The sequence below is a fragment of the Heteronotia binoei genome, chromosome 2 (genome assembly GCF_032191835.1).
Source record: "Heteronotia binoei isolate CCM8104 ecotype False Entrance Well chromosome 2, APGP_CSIRO_Hbin_v1, whole genome shotgun sequence".
NCBI classification, from domain to species: domain Eukaryota; kingdom Metazoa; phylum Chordata; class Lepidosauria; order Squamata; family Gekkonidae; genus Heteronotia; species Heteronotia binoei.
The window spans coordinates 139749420-139763099 of record NC_083224.1 but is presented as its reverse complement, the minus strand read 5'-3'; positions in this window follow the sequence as shown (position 1 = coordinate 139763099).

The following is a 13680-nucleotide window of genomic DNA, read 5'->3' as shown; positions in this document are numbered from 1 at the left end:
GCTGCAGTTTGGCCACCGCTGTTCTAGAGACAGAATAATTTCTCTACCCACTCAAACAGGGAGACAGCGCTGAAGAGTGGAGTGATTCCTGGTATGGTATGGTTGGAAACTGTCTTTTGAAGCCTGAAGTGTTGATAAAGCTCAATAAGAGCACTGGTGTGTTTAGAGAAGGGGTTTGGGTACTGGAAAAAGCATCCTAGTCTTCTGGAAACCAAAAGAGTCAGTAAATGCTCAAAGAAAGTGTACTAGAATGTTTGGAAAACACTGGGACAAAAGTGTGTCTTCTTAAAGATCCTAAATAGCTGTGAAAAGCTTACAAAACTCTCTATAGTATGAAAAGCTTACAAAACTCTCAGTAGTCTGAAACATATATTTTATTCAACATAGAGAGAAAAGGTCAAGTGAAAACAAGGGTAAGATTTTTAGGGTAAGTCAATACAGAACTCTGATGTAAATCAGTATATACACAGTTCATATGTTTCATTACAAATTTTGGTTGTAGGGTTGCCAAGTCCAATTCAAGAAATATCTGGGGGCTTTGGGGGTGGAGCCAGGAGACTTTGGGGGTGGAGCCAGGAGACATCGGGGAGAAGCCAGGAACAAGGGTGTGACAAGCATAATTGAAATCCAAGGGAGTTCTGGCCATCACATTTAAGGGAACCGCACACCTTTTTAAATGTCTTCCTTCCATAGGAAATAATGAAGGATAGGGGCACCTTCTTTTGGGGCTCATAGAATGGGACCCCCGGGTCCAATCGTTTTGAAACTTGGGAGATACTTTGGGGAGAGTCACTAGATACTATACTGAAAATTTGGTGCCTCTACCTCCCCCAAAGCCCCCGAAACCTCCAGATCAATTCCCCATTATACCCTATGAGAATCAATCTCCACATAGAGAATAATGCTCAGCAAACGTGAGAGGATGCAAGGACTACAAGTCCCAGCATGCACCTCGCGAAGGGAGGCCGGACTGGAGCGAATAGCAGGCCGGCGGTGGGTGGGTCTTTGTGACCCGGAGGAAGGGAGAAGCCTGAAGCCAGGCAGGGAAAGAGACACGACGCTGTTCCACCCCACCCCACCTATCAGATTTTTAGAGAGCGGGGGATTAGGCTGCTAATCCAGGGGTCCCCCGGCAGGGCGGGGGGGTTGGGAAGCCTATTTGGTTGGTTCATGATGCAGGAAGTGATGTTCATGGCAGCTCTTGAACATATATGAAGCTGCCTTATACTGAATCAGACCCTTGGTCCATCAAAGTCAGTCTTGTCTTCTCAGACTGGCAGCGGCTCTCCAGGGTCTCAAGCTGAGGTTTTTCACACCTATTTGCCTGGACCCTTTTTTGGAGATGCCAGGGATTGAACCTGGGACCTTCTGCTTCCCAAGCAGATGCTCTACCACTGAGCCACCGTCCCTCCCCATCCTCTTCTGCCACAAACTTTCAAGAAGTTTGAGGGTGGTTTGTGGCAGTTCACATTTGTAGACAAACCGGCACCAATCAGTTAAATTGTTTTCAAAACTCCAAGACAACAGTGGGGGTGGAATTCTCCGGCCTTGGAAACACCAGTAGGAGCCTTCCCAAGCTTAATAGGCACTGCTGGCTGCCAATTCATATTCTGCTCTAAGGGCTCAGAAGGCTATTAAGTGAGTTTTGCTTTTACCCTCTCTTTGTTTGCTGGTGAAGCAAGAGAGAGGCACTGAGCGAGCAAAGCTGTTCTCTGCTGATGAGGTTTGGGATTAGGATGCAGAGTAGACCTAGGGCTCTGAGCCACCAAGTGTCTGGGCTCACACTGAGCTCAGGGGCTTAACTATTGGGTAGCTCCCCCACTCCTTCTACTTGTGATCTGCTCTCTGCTGCCAGGGTTTGGGTGTGGAGTGCAGGCAGAATTCCCTCAGCCACATGGTCTCTGTGCTCATGCTGAGCACAGGAGCTTAGTTATTGGGAGCCTCCCAAGAGGACCTACATTTATATACCCCCACCTCTCCTGCTTGTGATCTGCTCTCTTCTCTGCGGCTGGGGTTTGGATGTGGAGTGTGCTGGTTCAATGATTTGATTGTCTCTCTGCACTCATGTTGATCACAGGGGCTTAGCTATCGGGTGTTTTTATATCTCACCGCTACCTCTTCTGCTAGTGATCTGCTCTGCTCTCTGCTGCTGGGGTTTGGGTGTGGAGTGCTCAGACCCAGGGATCTGATCTTCTCTCTGTGCTCATTCTGACCACAGGGGCTTAGTGAGCACAATGAGGGTGAATGTGGGTAGAAGGGGTGCTCATTGTGAAAGGAAGAAGTCTTCCCTTCCCCAGGGAAGTAGAGACCCCTCTGCCAAAACCAGCTTTCCTTCCCCTCCAGAGCCCCCCCAACCAGGACATCACTAGGGGTCTCCTATTTTGTCCTATTCTGTCCTTGGAGCTCTCCCAAGAGGAAATAGACTTTAACTTGAAAACAGATTTTAGCAACATCCAGACATCAGCTACCTTTACCAGTACTTGTTCCAAATACCTGATTGGTTCAGTAAAAGGAAGAAAAAAGAATTTGCTGGATGATTGGATAACTCAGTTTAGGTATGGAATTTAGTGGCTGTCTTATGTTCAGTATCTTTGAACTTAGCTACACTGTTACTTTTTCTGTGCAAATACATGCCTGATCCCAGCAAGCTGCTGAGATATGTGCCCAACTCAACTGCCTGAATTATTTGTTGGCCTTCATACAAAATTAGACCTATAGCTCCCACACCAAGGGCAGAACATTCTTCACTGTTCTAAAGAATAACAGGAACATTTACTTATAGCCATCCTTGCCCTATGCTATCTTTTCTTTTGGACCTTTCCGCAAATCTTCATCTGCTTTGACTTCTTTGCTTGCATGCTCCAGCGGCCAGTCTGGACTGAGATTTGCTGCTTGGTTCCTGACTGCGTATTTTCTCATCTCAGTCCAGCTGCAGTACTTACCACCCTTCTTTTTTTATGATAGAAAACACAGGTTAAATTAAAATTGGTTTTCTGCACCAAAAAGGTCTCAGTGGCATGCTTCCATCTTCTGCCTAGGGCCATCATGCTCCACAGCCATTGCTAATGTTTTAATTCTGTCTGAGGAGATAGCGCAAAGGAGGGGCTCACATCGAAAAAGTGGTGATTTTTCATACTTTCAAACAAGGCTGCTTTACCAACCTTCATCCAGAGAGGATAAATCTACATTTAAAAGCAAGGACACCATAGATGTTACCTTTAAAATAACACACAACATGGCAGAGAGAAATGAATGAATATTACTGTTACCTTTTTTTCCTAAAGTCTAAATTAGCCTCAGGAGATAAGAACAGCAAAATAAAAGAGCAATTTAATTCTCCTTTTTCATTACCATTGGTGAAAACTTTGAGGATATGGAAATGTTCATTTGTATAATTCATGCTTATAAAATAATTACACAAACTATTTGTATAGCTGTCTCCCTCCCCCTTTTTTAAATAACCCTTGTAGGTGACAACTTTTTCTCCCTCATGAATTAGACATTACAATTTCAGGAAACCATTTATTAGCATGAAACACATTTCACCTGCTGAAAAAGGAAAGGTGGCTTTTTAAAGAGGGAAGCAATTGATATGAAATATTTTCTCATAAAGGTCGGTCTGTAACCCTTTCTTTCTCATTATCAAAACACCATTTTTCTTCCTCTGCCTACATCTCTACTTTATTGTTATTATCTCACCTTCCCAAAAGAGATGGAGATCTATATGCCTAGAGCATGGATGCATTTCCTTAAGTCCTAACTGAAAGAGCATCTTAAAAGCTCAAACAAGACTCAGTCATATGCAGCAAGGCAGAAGAACAAAGTTATACACCATGTTTAGACTGGACCATGGCTTTAACTCTATCCAGTACATTATGATATATTTTCTCAGGCCTACACAAGTTGAACCCAGTTTACAATCATGTCTACCAGCCAAAGCCTCAAAGGCCCTTCTGTTTGTGTTTGTGTGTGTGTGTGCAGTCTAGGGAGGCAGTCATCTTATATTGCAATTGAGCTTTATTTAGTTTGCTAGGCACCTAGTTGTCCAGGTCTACACTGTGTTAATTGAATTCTGACATGAATTCCTGCTCTGCTTCATTACTTCTGGACCTGACTACACTGCTGATAGTGGCCCCATAACCAGGATTCTTTGGGCAGGAGGAAATTTAGGCAGCAGTCACTAATCAAATCAAAGATAACTTAATTACCTTAATTTATTTAGCGTCTAGGCACACCCCATGCTCTCTCTCGCTGTGTGCCCCACTCACCTTTCTAATAATCCCTCATTCCTGTCACTGTTCCCAAAATACACAGAAATCTTACTGACCCCCTTTTCAGCTTGTCTCCCCCACCAGTCTCCAAAACCCTTATGAGCAAAGTATCCTTTAATAAAGTCTGAAGCATTTGCATGCTTCATCTGGAGATTATGGTGGGGGGAGCACAACCCCCAGTCCCCTCAGCCTTTGCTGATGGACAGGAATATAGTGTGAGGCAGGTGAGCCTCCTCCAGGTAGATGCTCTCAGTCATTTGAACTTCTGCAGCTCCCTCTCAGGTGCTCTCAGGGGCTGCTAGTCTGATGCCAAACCGGCAAGCAAGGAGGAGACATACTTGGGAAGGGTCTTGCCTTTGGAAAATTGTGTTCTGTCCTGGCTTGCCATGGCAGTCAGTTGAGTGCTCAGCTGGAAGAGGAGCACGTCTCTCATCTGACTCCCTCTCCCAGAAGAGGACCTGGGCAGCAGGCAGGCAAGCAAACAGAGCCATGGGGGCTTAGGTACATGCTGGGGGAGCTGGGAGCACCACAGCTAATCCAAGGATGAGGAGGCAAGACAAGGGGGCAATTGGGTTGGGACATAGCAAAACTGATAGGGACACAGCAAAATCAATAGGGGGCACTGCCGATGCTGCCCTCATACTGGCTACAGCCCTGGCTGATGGTTATATCCTCCAACTGCCAACAACCTGGAGGAAAAACCGTCCTGTCCCTTTAATAGAGGCTTCATTGTATAAGAATGGGAAGCTGAAGCTTTTCATGTCATAAAGGTAAATAACATGACCTGGTATAAATAATATCCCAAGACTCTATAGGAGGACAGGATATTTTCTCCTCCAGGCTTTGTTGGCAACCCTTTTCGTACCCTGAAGGTGCCATAGAATCTTAATGAAACCTTCATATGGAGGCAGTGATTTGTCTGGACACAATAGTTTTAAAAAGCATACTGTAATTCTATAACATATATTAAGACCTTCCTATCTTACCTGTCAGGAGAGAAGGCAGTAAGGCATAGCCTGATATTGTCAGATACTGGATGCTAAGAAGGGTCAGCCCTGGTTAGCACTTTACTGGGAAACCTCTGAGAAAGACTGCAGAGGGGAAAAAATGGAAAACCACCTGTTTTTTCTCAGTTGCCTCAAAGCCCCTTGCTGGTCAGCTGCAACCTGGTGGCAGTTTACCCATGCTCATCCTAACTATCCATCCCAGGACAGTTCCCTATAACTGTACTACATGTTTTGTCTAATTAATGAGTATGAAAGGAATCATAATAGCACTTGAAAAAAATATAAACTTAGTAGTCAATGTGAGTTCCTGAGATCTTCTATGGCTGCAATTTTACTACGGATCTGATCCCATGCAGTTCACTGCTACCCATTTCCTTCTTTAAGGTGCTTAACATGGCCACAATTTTCAACTGGGAGCACTGGTGGCCACCATTGGCCTGAGGCCAGCAAATATGTTTGTGGTCAAATAATCTATACTTTTAAATATAGTGGTCAAATGTCTAGGTTGATTTTTAGGGAAATTTGAAAGTTCTGTAAGTATATATGTTTAACTTCTGCCAATGTTTTCATTAAGTTTTCACATTTCAGAAAAATGTTGTGGTCATGGGTTAGTGGCTCTCAAGAAATCTTTCTAGTGGCCTAATTTTTGTGTCTCATTTGCAGCAATGCCAAATGTCCTTGTGACGGAAAGCAGTGGGTTAAGAATAAACTGAAGGCGCACAGGGCTGCGTCAGGTGACCTGAGGGTGGGGGGCAGAGTGCTCTGAGCTCTCAGGGAGGGAAAAAAAAAAGTTAGTTGGTGACAGGAAACTGCTGAGGCAGGAGTTCTGTCAGGAGTCTGTCAGAGTTGGAGCCTGACAGAAAGACTGAGAGGGTCAGTTCGGGCCTGAGAGAGGCTGAGAAGAAGCTGATCCTGAGAAGAAGCTGGATGAGGAGACGGGGAAGTCTTCCAGAGACTGCCAGCTTGACCTAACCAGCCGAGAGGGCTGTGTGTGTGTGTGTGAGTCAGTTAAAGACCTGAACGGTCGCAGACACCAGGAAACTACTCTAAAGACCTAGTGAGGAGGTTGAGGGAGTAGATGTGGGTCAGAGACACCAAGAAGGGCTGAGAGAAGAGTCTTCAGTCGAGGGGTGTGACTAGACACATATATCCCAAGAGGCCAGACCTCGACAAAAGGTGGAGAGGGAGTTGAAGGTGAACTGTGTAACGGTGAAAGACTCAAAACAAAAGAAAAAGTAATCGTGAAGCCTGAAACAAAATAGTAACCTGTGTAAATATCTCCCATATCCCCAGTTTAAGACTGTTTGTAACAATAAATCTGTGGTTTTAAGTTCAAGTTCTCGTGAGCCTATATTGTGTGAGAAAAAACACAAAGCTGCAGTGGTCCCATCCATCGAAACAAGTAAAATACCCCGAAGAGACTGAAAATTAGAGATCTAGTGAGGCCGTGAAGCTGGCGCTGCGATAATTGGTTGCCAGCGTCGGGATTTCGAAGAAAAACCCCAAAATAAGTGTCACTAAGAGACACAGAAAGTAGAGGGACACTGCAGTGAAGGAATTAAGACAGTTTTGTGAAAAATTCCTGTCAGAAATGGCTCCTCCTAAGAGAACTACCACAGCCACGGGGGATGGGCAGACGCAAGAAGAGATTCCTGAGGTGAATCCTGGTCAGAGCATTGAGGCTATGAAAATACAGTTGGAATTGGCCAGAATAGAAGCAGAAAAAGAAATTCAGATGGCCAAGATTCAAGCAGAAAGGGAATCAGAAAGAGAGGAGAGAGAACACAGAGAAAGGGAAGCCGAAAGAGAAAAAGGAATGGAAATGGCTAGGCTGGAATCAGAAAGAGAGGAGAGAGAACGCAGAGAAAGGGAAGCAGAGAGAGAACAAAGAGAGAGGGAAGCGGAAAGAGAGAGAGAACATGAGGAAAAAATGTACAGTTTGAAACTCCAGGAGATTCAGGGAAGGCCTGAGTTTCAACGTGATACTAGAAATGAGAGGCGCCTCACAGTAGAACAAAAGAAATTCCCCAAGTATCAAAAAGGGGATGATGTAGAAGCTTTTTTGTTTAATTTTGAAAGAACATGTAAAGATTTAAGAGTTGCTGATGAGGACAGAATGATTTATTTGAGACCTCAGATCTGTGGAGAGTTGAGTGAAATCTACTCTGAACTGAGAGATGAGGAGACTTCTGATTATCAATTGTATAAGGAAAGGGTCAGAGTCCGCTTTGGCTTAACAGCAGAGCAAAGCAGGAAAAAAATTTAGAGAAATCAGAAGAAAGCCTGGAGAAACATACTCTCAACTAGGTTGTCGGTTAGACAGGGCCCTGAACAGATGGGTTGAAGGGAGTAAAGTTTCCACTTTAGAGGACCTGAAAAACTTAGTGGGCTTGGAACAGTTTTATAACCAAGTCCCCTCTCAGTATAGGTGGGTTCTGAGAGACAAGAAGTTGAAGACAGTAGAAGAAGCAGCTATGATTCTAGATGAGATTGAATCAGATCTAGGGAGATCAATGTGGACTGCTCCAACTAAAAAACCCCGAGTCTGGAACTCTCCAGAGAAGTCTGGGGCGGGTAACAACAACCCTGCAAAGCGGTACAGTCCACCTCCATACAGGAAGACCCAAGCTGCTTGCTTCCAATGTGGAGGAATTGGGCACTATGCCAAATTTTGCCCAGAAAAAGGGAAAAAGACCCCACCAGCTAAGACAGTTAAAATAGTGCAAAGTCAACAGAAAGAAGTAGAAACAAACCCCTCACTTCCAGAGAACACACCACCGGAAAGACCCAATAGTGTTCTGAAGGTGTGGAAAGTGCAGGAAAGCTTGAGTGAGGAATATACTGAGACTGTGATGGTAAATGACGAGGAAGTCAAGGCTTATAGGGACACAGGGGCGCAGGTTTCCCTAGTACAGCCAGAATTAGTAAAAAGTCATCAGTATTTGCCTGGAAAATCTTACACCATAAAAGGCATTAAAGGACCTACATTTGAAGTGGCCCTGGCAGAAGTTCCTATCAAGTATAGAGAGTTCCAAGGTGATTGGATTGTGGGAGTCCTGAGTGACATAGGAACATCGCTTCTATTGGGCAATGATTTAGCTGATGAGTTAAAGAGACAGCAAGCTAATCCTGTCAACATTGTTACAAGAAGCAGGCCAGAAGCAGCAACGACTGAGGTGTGTGTACAGCAACCAGCAGAAGAAGAGGAAACAATGTTGCAGACCATCCCTGCTGCAGAATTCCTCAGAGAGCAGCAACAAGATGACAGCCTGAGGGAACTATGGCAGAGAACTGGGGTGAGTGATACTGAGATCACAATTGAACACCCATGCCAATTTAAAGTGATAGACCAGAAACTATACCGGGTGGCTTTAAAAAGAAAACATAACATAGTGTGGGAAAGAAAGAAGCAATTAGTCCTGCCAAGAAAGTATAGGATGCAAGTGTTGGATTTGGCTCATGCATCACCCATGGCCTCTCACCTTGGCATCAATAAGACAAGGGACCGAGTGCAAGAACGGTTCTTTTGGCCAAATATGGGCAAGGACATAAGGGCTTTTTGCAAATCGTGTCAGGCCTGCCAAATGGTGGGGAAAGCTCTAGACAAAACTAAGGGTCTATTACAACCAGTCCCTATAGTCACAGAAGCCTTTGGGAAGATAGGAGTAGATATTGTTGGTCCTATCTCCAGAGTGACCAGAAGGGGAAACAAGTACATCCTGACCATCGTAGATTATGCCACCAAGTTTCCAGAAGCGGTTCCACTTAAGGACATTGAGGCAAAGACAGTGGCGGAAGCCTTATTGACTGTGTTTTCAAGATTGGGTTTCCCAAAAGAGATGGTGACTGATTTAGGCACCACATTTATGTCAAATGTGATGCAAGAATTGTTAAGAGCTTGTGGAATCCGGCATGTGACCACAACAGCATACCACCCACAAGCAAATGGACTCAATGAAAGGTTTAATGGCACCCTGAACCATATGCTAAAGACTTACGCATGCAAGCATCCCAACGATTGGGACCAGAGGTTGCAACATCTGCTCTTCGGGTACAGGGAGGTACCCCAAGAAAGTTCCGGGTTCAGTCCATTTGAACTGTTGTATGGAAGACAAGCCAGAGGACCCCTTGATGTTCTGAAAGAGGCGTGGTCCGGGAACGAGGACATCCAGGAGACAGATGTCTTCTCTTACCTACAAGAACTACAACAGCATCTGCAGGAGGTGAGGACGGCTGCTGCAGACAACATGAGAAGATCGCAACGACGGCAGAAGCAGTGGTACGACTCCAAGTCCAGAGACAGAGAGTTCAAACCAGGAGACAGAGTACTGGTTTTGAAGCCCAGGAAGAAGAACAAGTTAGATGTGGCCTGGGAGGGACCTTATACCATCGCCCATAAGGTCTCCAACGTGAACTATGTAGTGAACTTAAGTGAAGATGGGGAACAATGTAAAGTGTTCCATGTGAATATGCTAAAACCTTATTTTGACAGGGGTAATTTGGTTTTAGTTGCAAAGAAGGGAGAGTGTGCGGGAACTGAATTATCGGGTTGGGGGAAAATATCCCAGGAAGAAACCATTAAGGAGGTTCAGTTCGCCCCTTCTCTTAATGGAGAACAGAGAGCCCAATTACAAACAATATTGGGAGGGTACAAAACAATCTTTTCAGATGTACCAGGGAAGACGAACTTAGCGTGTCATAAGATTGACACAGGGGATTCGAGGCCTGTAGCACTCCAACCATATAGAGTGACCGGCCCGAATGCCAAGTATGTACAGCAGGAGGTAGAGGAGATGTTACAACTGGGTTTAATTGTACCATCAGAAAGTCCATGGGCCTCACCTGTAGTCCTAGTCCCCAAACCGGACAAAACCATGAGGTTTTGTGTAGACTACAGGAGATTGAATAAAATAACCGTACCAGATGTGTATCCAATGCCTCGCATAGACGAGTTAGTCGAGACAATTGGAGCTGCCAATTTTATTTCCACCTTAGATTTGACAAAAGGTTATTGGCAGGTAGCTATGGATCCAAAAGATCAACAGAAAACAGCGTTTATAACCAAGGAGGGACTCTTTGAGTTTACTGTGTTACCATTTGGGTTAAGGAATGCTCCATCCACATTCCAGAGAGTAATTGATAAAATGCTAGTAGGACTGAAAGAATTTGCGCTCGCATATATTGATGATATTGCTATTTTCAGTGCTACATGGAAGGAACACTTGCAGCATGTGGCCATTGTATTACAGCGAGTGAAAGATGCGGGTCTCACCATCAAGGCATCTAAGTGTCAACTAGCCATGGCCGAGGTTAAGTATTTAGGGCATGTGCTAGGAGGAGGTAAGATCAAAGCAGATTGGGGAAAGGTGAAAGCCATACATGAGTGGCCTAGACCCCAAACCAAGAAACAAATACGAGCATTTTTAGGTGTAGTAGGATACTACAGGAGGTTTATACCTGAGTTTAGCACGATAGCAGCACCGCTATGTGAGTGCACCAAGAAGAAGAACCCTGATCCAGTAATCTGGAATTCAGAGTGTGAACAAGCGTATGAACATCTGAAAGTGGTTCTGACCACGGAACCGGTGTTGAAAACTCCAGAGTTTTCAAAGGAGTTTACCCTCTTTACTGATGCATCTAATGTTGGGGTTGGTGCAACTTTAAGTCAGCAAGGAGAGGAAGGACTGTATCATCCAGTTCTGTATTTGAGCAGAAGGTTATTGGACCGAGAGCAACACCTCTCAGTAATTGAAAAAGAGTGTTTAGCGATTGTGTGGGCAATAGGTAAATTGAAACCATACCTATGGGGAAGGAAGTTTACACTGTGTACAGATCATTCTCCCCTGAAATGGTTGAACCAAGTTAAAGATACGAACAGCAAACTGATAAGATGGAGTTTACAGCTCCAAGATTACAACTTTGACATCCAGCATATCCCTGGGAAGCAAAATGTGATAGCAGATGCGCTATCAAGAAGAATGTGAAGTGTTAAAAGTCTGTTTGTATAGTAATGTTAAAGAATATTAGACTGTATAACTGAGTAAGAATGTATATAATTTTGAAGTTGGTATTATGACAAAAGTGTTATAACGTAGTGTAACCCAAGCAAGTGTGCCCATGTCCCATTGCTCAGCAAAAGGCTGAGACCTTTCGCCTTGCGCAATGTCTCAAAAGGGGGAGGGACATGTGACGGAAAGCAGTGGGTTAAGAATAAACTGAAGGCGCACAGGGCTGCGTCAGGTGACCTGAGGGTGGGGGGCAGAGTGCTCTGAGCTCTCAGGGAGGGAAAAAAAAAAGTTAGTTGGTGACAGGAAACTGCTGAGGCAGGAGTTCTGTCAGGAGTCTGTCAGAGTTGGAGCCTGACAGAAAGACTGAGAGGGTCAGTTCGGGCCTGAGAGAGGCTGAGAAGAAGCTGATCCTGAGAAGAAGCTGGATGAGGAGACGGGGAAGTCTTCCAGAGACTGCCAGCTTGACCTAACCAGCCGAGAGGGCTGTGTGTGTGTGTGTGAGTCAGTTAAAGACCTGAACGGTCGCAGACACCAGGAAACTACTCTAAAGACCTAGTGAGGAGGTTGAGGGAGTAGATGTGGGTCAGAGACACCAAGAAGGGCTGAGAGAAGAGTCTTCAGTCGAGGGGTGTGACTAGACACATATATCCCAAGAGGCCAGACCTCGACAAAAGGTGGAGAGGGAGTTGAAGGTGAACTGTGTAACGGTGAAAGACTCAAAACAAAAGAAAAAGTAATCGTGAAGCCTGAAACAAAATAGTAACCTGTGTAAATATCTCCCATATCCCCAGTTTAAGACTGTTTGTAACAATAAATCTGTGGTTTTAAGTTCAAGTTCTCGTGAGCCTATATTGTGTGAGAAAAAACACAAAGCTGCAGTGGTCCCATCCATCGAAACAAGTAAAATACCCCGAAGAGACTGAAAATTAGAGATCTAGTGAGGCCGTGAAGCTGGCGCTGCGATAGTCCTCATCTTATAATTATAACCACCTGTTTATGCTGACTATTCCAAGTAACAGCCATAATGCTTGGTAAGCATGCTTGATGAATTGTTTTCATGCTCATTTTTTAGGCATGTGCATCCAGTTAGCTGCTGAAATACAAACAACCAAACCCTATTCATTCTTGTTATTATGATAAAAGAAATAAGCAACACTCATTAATATTGGTTAATAGTAATTATTCTGGCACCTGGCTGTCTGATTTAGAAAGTTCAGCCTAAGTTATGATTTACAGGGGATAGAGTCAGGTTTTTTAAAAATAAGGAATCAGCAAAAAACAAAACAACCCCACCCCAACAAATGTTGTAACTGAAATATATTTCCTGAAAGTTCTTTCTTTCCTCAATGTTTCTACCAATCATTGCTGTCTTGAAGAAAGATCTTTCTCTCCAGAGTGTTTCTACTAACCATTGCTGTCTCTTGATTCTATATTAGGAGTGATACTATCCAGTTTCCTTATTGGTGCTAGTATTGTTCTCATACAGACTATGAATATCTAGATCCCTATGCTTAGCCAACTGACTAACTGCCACATGACCAACCTGTGAGGAGAAAGTGGCCTGCATCCTATCAATCTGTTCAGCAGTTTGAAACTTTCCTGCAACCTAAGCTATGACTTGATGACCCCCCAAAAAGGTAATATTTGGAACATTTAACATTAAAACCAAATAAAATTACTCCCTCCCCCCAAATAAAAAAGATACTTTCTGTTCAGATCCCATGCAAACAATTGCAGCTTCTCCTGAAGATTTTCTATGAAAAGGCTGCTCTTAACTTTTCAGGGAACCCATTCTACAGAGTGAAAGCTACAGAGAAAAAGGTTCAGGCTGTAGTTGACGCCATGTGGGCACCCTGAGTGGGGTAGAAGCTTGCATACATACTATAGTTGGTGCATGGGAACATGGGAGGAAATGGTCCTTTTGATATGTGGACCCCAGGCCTTTAAAATGTATGACCAGCATTAGGGGTGGGCATGAACTGGGGAAATGGAGGTTTATGGTTTGTGGTGTCTAACAAACCACAAACCTCCATGAACCTTTTCATTTAGGAACTGGTTTGAGGTTCATGATTTGTGATGTGGTGCAGTTTGCAAAAACCATTTAAAGAATCCCTTTTGCAAGCTGCGTTGCTGCAGCACAACTCACTTGCCAAGTCATGCTGTTGAGGTGGTGCAGCTTGGAGAAGACATTTAAAGAGACCACAGTTTCTTTAAATGCCTTCTCCAAGCCCCACCACTGGCACCAGCATGTCTGCTGCCATGAACCACACAAACCTCCCAAAGCCACCTGGGAGACTGGTGGGGGGTGGGATGGCATGAACCAAGGTTCATGATGAATTTCAGCTCATAATTCTGTTCATGCCCATCCCTAACCAGCACCTCGAATCTGGAAAC